The 12,394-nt window shown below is 38.9% G+C and overlaps 1 pseudogene; it reads left to right on the forward strand.

The window, feature by feature from the left end:
- The first annotated feature begins 318 nt into the window (after positions 1–318).
- On the forward strand, positions 319–1,691 carry LOC131925379 (nucleophosmin-like; annotated as a pseudogene).
- Positions 1,692–12,394: the final 10,703 nt, after the last annotated feature.

The following is a 12,394-nucleotide window of genomic DNA, read 5'->3' on the forward strand; positions in this document are numbered from 1 at the left end:
AATCAGTGGAGAGATGAATAACTGCTCCAGGTACTAAGAATAAGAGACTGAGTGTTCAGCACTAAATGCGGTACCTATATCACACCACCACCACCATCACTACCATCACCACCATCACCACCAATGCTCAGGAAACATCACAAGAAGAGAGAAAAAAGAAAGTTGGAGGATGGGAAATAGTGCTACAAAATGCTGTCTCCTAAATATGGCATGGTCATGGCACCCATTAACTCACAGCATCTGGGGTAACCTGAACAAGATTAAGAGAGTCAAAATCGCCCTGGCGTGATTCTGTCCTGCGTGTCTGTTCTGAGGAGCAGTAGGCAGTTTCCTCCGTCCGACTTCTCTCACACCGAAGTGCGCGCCTCCACCTCATGGAAGACTCGATGGACACGGACATGAGCCCTCTCAGGCCTCAGAACTACCTTTTCGGTTGTGAACTAAAAGCTGACAAGGATTATCACTTTAAGGTGGATAATGATGAAAATGAGCACGTTATCACTAAAAACAGTTAGTTTAGGGGCAGGGGCAAAAGACGAATTACACATCGTAGAGGCAGAAGCAATGAAGTATGAAGGCAGTCCAGTTAAAGTAACAATGGCAACTTTGAAAATGTCTGTACAACCAACAGTTTCTCTTGGGGGCTTTGAAATTACACCACCTATGGTCTTAAAGTTGAACTGTGGTTCAGGGCCTGTGTACATTAGCAGGCAGCATCTAGTAGCTGTAGAGGAAGATGCAGAGTCAGAAGATGAAGATGAAGAGGATGTAAAACTCTTAAGTATGTCTGGAAAATAATCTGCTCTTGGAGGTGGTAACAAGTTTCCACAGAAAAAAGTAAAATTTGACGAGGATGATGAGGATGATGACAAAGATGATGAAGATGATGATGATGATGATTTTGATGATGAGGAAGTTGAAGAAAAAGTTCCAGTGAAGAAATCTGTATGAGATACCTCAGCCAAAAATGCACAAAAATCAAACAAAAATGGAAAAGACTTAAAACCATCAACACCAAGATCAAAGGGTCAAGAGTCTTTCAAAAAACAGGGAAAAACTCCTAAAACACCAAAAGGACCTTCTGTAGAAGACATTTGCTGTGGGATGGTCTGTATGTCAAATTGCTCTGATTGGTCAATAAATAAAACACTGATTGGCCAGTGGCTAGGCAGGAAGTATAGGCAGGACTAACAGAGGGGAGAAAAGAAAGAACAGAAAGGCAGAAGGAGTCACTGCCTGTCGCCGCCATGACAAGCAGCATGTGAAGGTGCCGGTAAGCCACGAGCCACGTGGCAAGGTATAGATTTATGGAAATGGATTAATTTAAGTTATAAGAACAGTTAGCAAGAAGCCTGCCACAACCATACAGTTTGTAAGCAATATAAGTCTCTGTGTTTACTTGGTTGGGTCTGAGCGACTGTGGGACTGGCGGGCGACAAAGATTTGTCCTGACTGTGGGCAAGGCAGGAAAACTCTAGTTACAGACATTAAGGCAAAAATGCAAGCAAGTATAGAAAAAGGTGGTTCTCTTCCCAAAGTGGAAGCCAAGTTCATTAATTATGTGAAGAATTGCTTCCGGATGACTGACCAGGAGGCTATTCAAGATCTCTGGCAGTGGAGAAAGTCTCTTTAAGAAAATGGTTTAAACAGTTTGAAATAATTCCATCTTACTTAATTTCTGTAACAGTTGATATACCTGACTGTCCTTTTTATAATGCAAAGTGAGAATTTTCCCTACTGTGTTTGATAAATGTTATCCAGGTTCCATTGCCAAGAATGTGTTGTCTAAAATGCCTGTTTAGTTTTCAAGGATGGAACTCCACCCTTTACTTGATTTTAAGTATGTATGGAATGTTATGATAGGACATAGTAATAGTGGTGGTCAGATGTGGAAATGGTAGGGAGACAAATATACATGTGAAATAAACTCAGTATTTTAATTAAAAAAAAAAAGACAGTCAAAAATCTCATAAGTGGGGTAAATGTTCTCAGGCTCCACCCCTTCCTGGGGAGCTATTAGCAGTTGAGAGGTAAGGATGGCTGCTGTTGGAAGAGCTTTGTATGTTTTCTTCTGAGTGGCTAAGTTTATTTGTTGTTTTGGTCTTTCTTTCTCTCTTTTTTTCTTTCTTTCTTTCTTCTTGTTTTTAAGAAAAGAAACAGGAAGTAAAGATAACCAACTGAATGTCAGGATGAACATGGATGTTAGAGGTTGAGAGACTGTGGTAGGAAGTGATTGTCTATAAGACAGCACACACAAATATAGAGTGGAAGAAAATTTGGGTTTATCTAAGGGATGACCTTTGAAATAAGCAAGTGAGTGATTATTATGACAACCAGTGATAGATGATGGCTTGAAGACTATGACAGAGAAAAGATGGCTGTAACTATGTTTTCATGTATTATAGTTTCCAGGGTGGCAAAGAATTGTGCTAAGGTGTCAGAGGAGAGTGAAAAAGAAAAGATAAAGCTAAACAGTGGATAGTACGGTGACAATCCAGGTACCAGAAAAGCAGGTACTATGAGAGCTGAGGAACCGAGTGGGCACCGAGGAAAACATGGCTTGTCCCCTTCAGGGCATCCTTGGTCTGCTCTGTAGATCATTTGAGACAGTTCTCATAAGGGCTAATGGCTCCCTGGGTCGATACTTACGGATATTCTCTGGTCACAAGTGTTTCCTTGGTCTTCAGAGGGCAGTGGATTAATTTGTCAGTGGTAACTCTCAAATTTTTATGGGAAGAAATAAAAACCCCAACTGCCTGGCCTCTATGATACAGCTGAATCATATTCTAGTTTCTCTGAAGGTCTCTGGTACTAAACCCCAGGTCCCAAGCTGGCAACTTTTAGCTTCTCTTTCTTCATCTTACTTTACTAACTGGGATTGCCAAACAAATCACCCAAACCCAAATCTTTGTCTCCAGGTTGATGAGTTTGAAAGAAATCAAATGAACTATATTGGTAATTTTGGAAGGGTAAGCCTTATGGACACTGAAATCACCAAGGGAACATTTATGCAAGTCTTAATCACACGGAAGTACGTTCAGCTCTACATTTAAAGTTGAAAATCTTGTGTAGCTACGCTGTTGGAGGAAGAAAACCTTGAACATAATGTTAGTGATAGGCAGACTGACATGAAATGGTGCAATGGCACATAGTACATATTTTAGAATAATGAGAGCCATAGGCAGAATATTCATGAAGATACCCACACTAATGCAAAAACAGAAACAAGCACTAAGTACATACCTACACTTCTGTGTGTACAGATGTGTGTATGTACATAAACATGCAATTCCACAAATTCAGACATGTGTAGTGTGATTACATTCCTAGACAATGCAAATGATATATTTGCACAATGAATGAATGAATCCCGTTTTTGTTTGCTGGTTTGAGTTTGCTGTGGGTACATGTAAACACATAAATGTTCTGTATATGTGCTTTCTAACTTTTATTTAACAAGCATATACTACTTGTGTCATATATGTTTAAAAACAACAAATAGTTCTTCTACCTAGGCATTTTGTAGGGGCAGTTTTGACACTGGGAGAAGCAGTGTGGTCCATTGTAGGCCTTTGACTGAGGGGAATCCTGGGATGCCAGAAGACTTAGAGCTAATCCCAGGCCAAATATAATGGTCAATCTCTCTAGGAAATATTCATGTTCTTTCATCTCTCCTTTTCATAAGTGGACAAATGACAAAATGTCTTGGAGCTCTGATCAGAAAGACATGATGGAAGAGAGAGAACTCATTATTATTCAAAAAACGTATGCTTTTTTGCTGCAAAGATCCAGGGAAGAAATCCACATACTTTGTTAATAATCCCCTTTGAATGTGCAAGCAAGTTTGACTTTCATTCTCATCTGCAGGGAATCCTCAACAGCTGTTGCTGTTAAAGAAAAGCTCTGGGCTTCTAGGCCTAGAAGAACCACACAAGGGCAGGGGCACAAAGCTAAGTTGGAAGAGTTCCAGGAAAATCCACTCACCAGCACTGCTGTAAAGAGTCCACAGGCCCTCCCTCCCCCAAGTTTCTCTCCCATGTGCACCAGACAGAGATTCCAGGATTAACCAGAAGACACCTGTTTGGTATGCATGCCGTGCAGGTGGCAAAGACACAAACCTGCTTTACTGTTCATTAGTGTTCCCTGCTAAATGGTTTTTAATGTTAAGGAGTTCAGTGACAGCGTTACTGCAAATATGACACAGACAAGGGAGAAAAGTCATCTTCCTTACGTTTTCCATCCCTATCACAGCCCACCCATGCCAACACCAGAGACTTTAGGGACAGAAGCACTGTTCATTTCTCATTTACTCTAATGCCACACACCTGTCTTAATAGGATTCAGGCTGACCACACCTCAACATTCCCTTTCTAACACAGGTGAGGACAGTCTGAAAGAAGTCAATGATAAACTTCACCATGTATAGCAGAGCTAACACTTGATTCCTGTCTGCAAACAATGAAGCTAAAATCTCTGGTTTGGAGCCTACGTGTTGGTATATTTAAACATTAATGTGTAGTTTGTCCTGCTCTCCTCTGATATGTCAATGTCTTTATTCATCATTCACTGTTAATTTGTTGAGTGTCTTGGGTGATTCTACCATCACACTATGCCCTCCTGAAGAGAGAACAAAAGGGAAATGTAGTGGGTAGCCATTCCAGCTTTGATCTGGAAGTTCCAACCCCCATTGAGACTTCGGCAACTGTCACGCCTACAAGGCGGGGCCAAGGGAGGCACCTGGAGACCTGAGATCGGGCTGGGCTGTGCTCTCACTCGGTTCTGGGACCCTGGACGGTGGAGGTGGGCCAAGCAGAGCTCCAGAGAACACCACTGGACTGCGATACACCTTCCCCAGACCCCGCGACCTACCTATCCCTTAATTTGTAAGTTACGCCATTAAATAAATCTCCTTTTAACTACGTGGAGTGGCCTTAATAATTTCACCAATAGGGAAAGATACAATTCCCATCCTCAGAAGAATTATGACTCTGGAGAGAGCAAGAGGATCAGGAAGTCTGGGCAGTTGTGGCGCATGCCTTTAATCCCAGCACTCGGGAGGCAGAAGCAGGCAGATCTCTGTGAGTTCAAGGCCAGCCTGGTGTACAGAGAGAGTTGCAGGAAAGGTGCAAAGCTACACAGAGAAACCCTGTCTTGAAAAACAAAACAAAACAAACAAACAAACAAAAAAGAGGATCAGGAAGAAGGAGGACTGCAAAGATGAAGTAGCAGTTAAGAACACTGGCTGCTTCTGCAGAGGACCAAGACACTCCCCCAGTGTCTCATAACCACCTACACCTTCTTCTCAAGGGGACCTGCTACCCTCTTCTGGCCTCCATGGTCATCTGTGCACTTAGGTACATATACCCACAGTCATATATACATAAATAAAAATTAACATAAATCTTTTCTTAAGAGGAAGAAAGGAAGGAGGGAGGTAGAGAGTGGGAGAGAGATGAGAGAGAAGGATTAGAAGCGATGAAAAATTGGACATATCTAGGTCCTTAACGTTTTTTTGTTTGTTTGTTTTTCCAGACAGGGTTTCTCTCTGTTCCTCTGTGTCACCCTGGCTGCCCTGGAACTTGATCTGTAGTCCAGGCTGGCCTGGAACTTGATCTGTAGTCCAGGCTGGCCTTGAATTCAGAGATATCTGCCTGCCTCTGCCTCCAGAGTGTGGGGATTAGAGGTGTGCACCACCATTGCCTGGCAGTTCCTAACTCTTGATAAAGCTGATTTTGTGTCTGCCTGGTTTGGTGCTGAATGAAAACAGAAACAGACATCCTGCCTTTCACCTGTAACTGCCATGGCTTCTTGCCTAAAAAACAATGTTCCTGGTCATTTTCCCCTTTGAACCTGTCTCATCCTATGGTTTGATATTTTAAGCTTTAGCTGTACCTTGGCTAAATGAGGCTTACTTCTTCTGTCTCCATTTTACCTCTCACATGTTTTATGAAGAAATGGAGTCAGTCTAGTGGCAGCTTCTTTACAAATGTAAGGCTCCTTCTTTGATCTACCTTTTCTTGGAGTTTGCTCAAGTCCAAATTTCTTTTCTTTTTCATTATACTTCAAAATCTGTATGCCCTTATTAAAAATACATGTGGCTACCCCAAAGTTTCAAATGTTTTTTTTCTATGAATTTTCCCAGAACCTTTGGGGTTTTCATATTTATTTTTAGATCTATGGTCCATCTTGAATTAGGTTTAGGGTATAATGTGTGGCAAGGGTTGAAAATTAGTTTTTATTTTTCTCTATGATGGTGAGTTGTTTCAGCATCATCTGTTGAAGGCTTTATCCTTCCTCTTTTGATATATCTTAGAAACTTGGTCAAAATTAACTGACCATGTGTCTTTGGATTTATTTCTAAGTTTCTACTCGACCTTATTGATTCTATACACTTGCTTCACATGTATAAGTAACTTACACTGGGTCTCAGGTATTATTAAGCCATAAAACTTTATTCTCTCTCAGATATAATCCAAATATTCCAAGCTGTTAATAAACACTAGAATTAGACTATAAATGATTCTTTCAAAAGTTTGGTAGAAAATTTGAATAAAACCAAGATAAATTTGTAGAACAATATTTAATTTTCTTATTCATAAGTGCCTCCATTTCTTAGGTACATTTTCGTTTATTGGATCCTTTCTTAAACAATGTTTTAAGTTTTTCAGAAGGAAAATTTTAAAATTGTGTTAAATACATATTAAAATTTCTCTTATTTTGATGCTATTTGAATTGTATGAATTTTCAAATTTTTGAGTTTTTTGTTATTTATTACTAGTACATAGAAATAACATTTGTTTATGTATAATTATCTTAAATCCCGAGGCCTTAGCAAATACTGAGTAATGTTAGCAATGTTGGTAAATTCTAAGAGCTTTCTGTCCATAAATAACATCTGTATATTAAGACAGCTCTTCTGTCCACCCCCAATCTTCAATTCTTTTTTTTCTTGCTTTCTTGCTTTGTTTAGAACTTTTACTACAATGGCAAATAAAAAATAGTTATTTTTGCCTTGTTCCTTATCTTAGGAAGTAACTCTGCAGTCTTACAGCACTGTTTGGTGCTCGGTGCAGGTTTTTCACAGGTCCTTTTATCTGTTACAAAAGTTACCATCTAAGTTTGTTGAGACATTTTTCTACTTAAAGGTTCATAAATTGTCTTTTTTATTAGTCAACTGGTATATTCAAATTATTTTATTTTTTAAAGATTTATTTATTTTGAACAGGCTATGTCTGGTCAGAAAACCAGACAGGCTGCCCACAGACATTATCCTCTCTCTTTCTCTGTTCCCTTACACCCAGTCTCTCAGTCTTGTCCACAGGGCTGCAATAGATCACTAGCTAGAGCTTCCCTCCCCTCCCTACCCACATCTCCTGTGGATCCCATAGACCATCCCCTTCCAACTTCCTTCCCCACAACTGTATCCCAGCCTTCAATACCAGCGGGCATTCCCTGTGAACATGCCAGCTGAGAAGGTCAGTAAAAAAGGCAACACACAGCTATCACACTCGCTGAAAATCCAAAGAGGTAGTAGAAACCAAGGAACAAAACACCCACCCAACAAAGACAAACCCAGAAATCAGCACTTAGACCTATAATCATCCCAAACCCAGATGCCTAGAAACCAGCATGAGAACACAATAACAGTCAGGGCAATATGTCTCCACTAGACGTCAGCTATTCTAACTTTTATCTCCAGATCCAGGGGATTCAACTCCCTTTCTCTGACCTATGCAGGTTCCTGCATGCACATAGTGCATGTGCATACACACACACACACACACACACACACACACACACACACACATATTTTTACACAAAATGTAATATATTATGATTTTACTAGCTTCAAAATATTTTTCCATGATTTCTTCCTCAACATAATGTTCCTTTGAAGGCTAGTGCTCATTTTCTAAAAACTGGTATGAGAGGAGAAATGTTTTTATTTACTTTCAGTTTAACTGCTATGACCAGATGATGGAGAGTGTGTCCAGCTAACACAGGTTAATTCATCAAAGCTGTTACTATGATCTAACCTGATACATGTTTATCTATACTTTAAAAGAGTACACATGCTTTTGTTTTTTGAGCATACTACATGATAAGCCCAAGTTGTACTTACCATCATAAGCCTGCTGTCCCTTCACTGACTTTCTGTGTGGTCTGTCAGTTGCTGAGGGATGAGATAGACACATACAATTGCAATTATCCAAGTACTGAGTTTTCCACTTATGTTTGAGATGACTTTTTTCTTCATTAATTGACTCTTTTATCATCGTGAAATATCTCATTTTCTCACCAACTATATTTCTTGCCCTCATCTACTTTGTCTTTCAATAGTGTATACACTGTGCTTTGCTACGATTCTATTTTGCAGATATATAAGTAGATATACAGATAATAGATACATACTTTTGTACTTAAAAGGAAGTTTACTCTTGTTTTTTTTATTTTTCAAGCTTTCACACATGTATACATTGTATATTGAACATATATCCCCCCACGTGCCCCCCTCCTAAAGAGAAGTTTTTTAGGTATGATTTAATTAGATTTGGTTGTCAAACCAAACTGTCAATTTGTCTTTCCCTTATAGTATTTAATTTACCTATTGAATCAAGTCCCTCATGTTAACATTTGTTTTCTATTTATTCTGTATTTCTTTCTTCTTTCCTCTGTCTGTTCCTTGGAAATTTGAATATGTCTTAGCATTTCATGCTAATATCTTTATTGGATGATTACTATTGAAGTATCAATGGTTGTTTCAGGGTGCACAATGTACACCTTACTTACACAATCTGCATGTGAATACATATTGGTTTTTTAATAATATAAGAATTATTGGAGAATACCTCCATCTCCAAGCCCTCTGCTTTGTACTATTGTTGTCATAGGTTTTATTTGTGTACACATCTTAAACCTAGTATGCATTGTTAATATTTTTGCTCTAAATAGACAATCACCTTGGAAGAAAGTTTTTTTTTCCACATTAAAGAATTGCTTCATTCAAGTATAAAATTCAATACATGATAATGATATTCTGAATATTCTAAAAGTCTGGAAGAAAATATTTAAAATATTTTTATCATAAGGTAATAATAAATGTTTGAGGATGAAATAAATATGTTTAAGTTGATTTAAAGATTCCAGAACAACATTACATGGTACCCCACTAATATGTGTACTTTTTGATATTTAATATATAAGGCAAAATAAAATAAAGTATTGAAATAATTCCCCCAAACCAAATATAGCATTCATAAATATGTAATTATTAATAGTCAGTTGGATGAATTTTTAATTAAAAAAAATTATTATTTTTTCTGTATCATACTTAGAACTAATTATTTTCCTGGAATTTTATTTAATTTTTTAATTAATTAATTTTTTTTAGAATTTCATGCATGAGTACTATCATTTCCACCCCTTACTCCTGTGCCCCTCATTCCCTCTCAAACTCATGACCTCTTCTTCATTATTATATATACAAATATATGCATCTATATCCATATTTCTCTATATAACCTACTGAGTCCATTTAATGTTGTTTGGATGTATGTGTATTTTGGGCTTACCATTTGGAATTGGATAATCTGTTCATCTGAAGCTCAAAGCAGGAGAAAACTGATTCTCCCTCTCCTGAGCCATGATTCTCTGTAGATCTTTATTGAGAGATGTGGCCTATGAAAGTCTCCCATCCTCGAAGGCATGTCAGTTGTCATTATGCAGGTCTTGTTTAGGCAGCCATATCAGCAAAATATCACGGGGGCAGCTTCCCTGTGATGTCCAGAAGACATTAACTCTCAACAGGTGCTCTGGTCCTTTGCTTCTTACACTCTCCCCACCCCTCTTCTGTGATGCTCCCTGAGCCTCAGGTGTAAGGGTTGGGTTGCAGATGTGTCCACTGGGGCTGGGTACCCCATGCTAACTTATTCTAGATCTCTATGAGAGCGTCTACCTGCTACAAAAAGAAACTTCTTTGATGAGGAGTAAGAGCTACACCTATTTGTGGGTATAAGGATATTTAGTAAAAAACACATTGGTTTAGGAAAATAGCAGTAGAGGATTCTCCTCTATAGTTTCATTGATAGTTGGACAGGTTTACAGTGCCAGGCATTAATTCCCTCCTATTGAGAAGGCCATAAGTGTAATTAGACAACTGTTGGCTGCCTCCAGATAAAAGTGCCACAATTACACCATTGGGGATAGTGTGTGTGTGTGTGTGTGTGTGTGTGTGTGTGTGTGTGTGTGCATGTTTTAAAGTAAGCTTATAAATCAATGTTACCTTGTGGCTTTTCCAGGCATCTTGTGTTATTTGTCTCTCTTTCTCCCCTCTCCTTCTGTATTACCCACCCTGTCCACTTCACAGTTAAAATCTCCCCTTCACATTTTCTCATCCCCTACTTCATAGCATTGATATCATACCTTGTTTCTAGAGCTCCCTCTTACCCTCCCTTCATGGTCTTCCCAAAGCTAGTTTTCAGCTGTAAAGGAAAATGAAATCATAAAATCTGCAACAAAATGGATGGAATTGGAAAATATTATAATGAGTGAATTAATGTAGACCCAGAAGGACAAATACCATTTCTCTCTTATTTGTGGATCCTCACCCCAAATCTTTAGATTTGATGATACAATACAAGGGAAGTTTTAAATCAATATATGTAAGTATTTACTCAAATACATACCATTTCCATTGTGTTTCACCCAGTTTTGTATACTAAGTGTTCACTAACATTCCTAAATGATATTGCAATGGTGCTGTGGGATGTATGGCAAATGTGTTGCTAATTAATCAATAAAACACTGATTGGCCGTTGGCTAGGCAGGAAGTATAGGCGGGGCAAGGAGGAGAATAAAGCTGGGAAGTGGAAGGCTGAGTCTGAGAGACACTGCCAGCCACCACCATGATGACAAACAGCATGTGAAGATCCTGGTAAGCCACGAGCCATGTGGCAAGGGATAGATTTATGGAAATGAATTAATTTAAACTGTAAGAACAGTTAGCAAGAAGCCTGTCACGGCCATACAGTTTGTAAGCAATATAAGTCTCTGTGTTTACTTGGTCGGGTTTGAGCGGCTGTGGGACTGGCAGGTGAAAGAGATTTGTCCTGACTGTGGGCCAGGCAGGAAAACTCCAGCTACACAATGGTTTGAATATGCTCCCTGAAGCCAATGTGGCAGTGCTGATTGTGGTGATTGGGAGGTGTTTGGTGTATTAGTTACTTTTCTATTGTTGTGAAAAAACACCATGACTAAGGCAACTTATAAAACAAACTTATAAAACAAAGTTTTAATTGAGTTTATAGTTTCAGAGGGTTAGATTCCATAATGACTGAGTGAAGGCATGGTGCAGGAACAGCTGAGAGCTCATATCTTGATCCACAAACAGGAGGCATAGAGAGAACACTGTGAATGATGGGAATCTTTTGAAATCTCAAAGCCTGTTCCTCATGAAACACTTTCTCCAACATGGCCACATTTTCTAATCTTCCCTAAACAGTTGCATCAACTGGGAACTACGTATTCAAACATATGAGCTCATGGGGGCCATTCTTATTCAAATGACATTTAGGTATATGAGGTAACACCTTCATGAATGGGTTCATGCCATTATTGTTGGAATGTGTTCCTTATGCAAGGATGAGTTTGGTTCCTGGTCTCTTTCTCTGGACCTCTAATTGCTCTTCACTGTGGTATGTCAAGAATGTCTCATAGTCTCTCATAGTCCCTTGATTTTGGACTTTTTAGCCTCTGAAACCAGTTGTTAATACATCTGATCCTTACAAATTACTCAGCCTGTGATGTTCTATAATAGTAGTAGAAAGTAGACTAACAGATATAGTCACTGATTTAGGCTTATGGCTTTAAAGGTAAATTTGTGATTTTGTTGTTGTCCTTAAAGATGCTTGTTTTTAATTATTCTTATTATTAATGTTTCATTTCTTAGGGTAGAACCAGGGCCTCATACATACAAGGCAAATGTGTCACCACTTAGCTGCACCCCAGTCCACTGCTTACACGTTGTGGTGGGAGGTGGGTAGCAAGTTCTGAGTATATTGTTTCTTTTTTGTTTTGATTTCTTCTACCCATAGTCTTTTATCCCTATGTCAGTGCTTCTTAGATTTTGTTATTGAGGATCTGCAAGGTGGCTCAATGGATAAAGGCATTTGCCACCAAGACTGAAACCTATATTTGATCCAGGAACACACATAGTAAAGTAGGAAACCAAATCCTGGAGTTTCTCCTCTGGCCTCCAAATGCATGCTATGGCTGACCAAAACACACACACACACACACACACACACACACACACACACACACACACTCCAGACAAATATATAAATAATATATTTTAAAGAGGTTTTATTACTATTTTTCACCATTTGGCACAGTT

The sequence above is a fragment of the Peromyscus eremicus genome, chromosome 15 (assembly GCF_949786415.1).
Source record: "Peromyscus eremicus chromosome 15, PerEre_H2_v1, whole genome shotgun sequence".
Classification (NCBI taxonomy): domain Eukaryota; kingdom Metazoa; phylum Chordata; class Mammalia; order Rodentia; family Cricetidae; genus Peromyscus; species Peromyscus eremicus.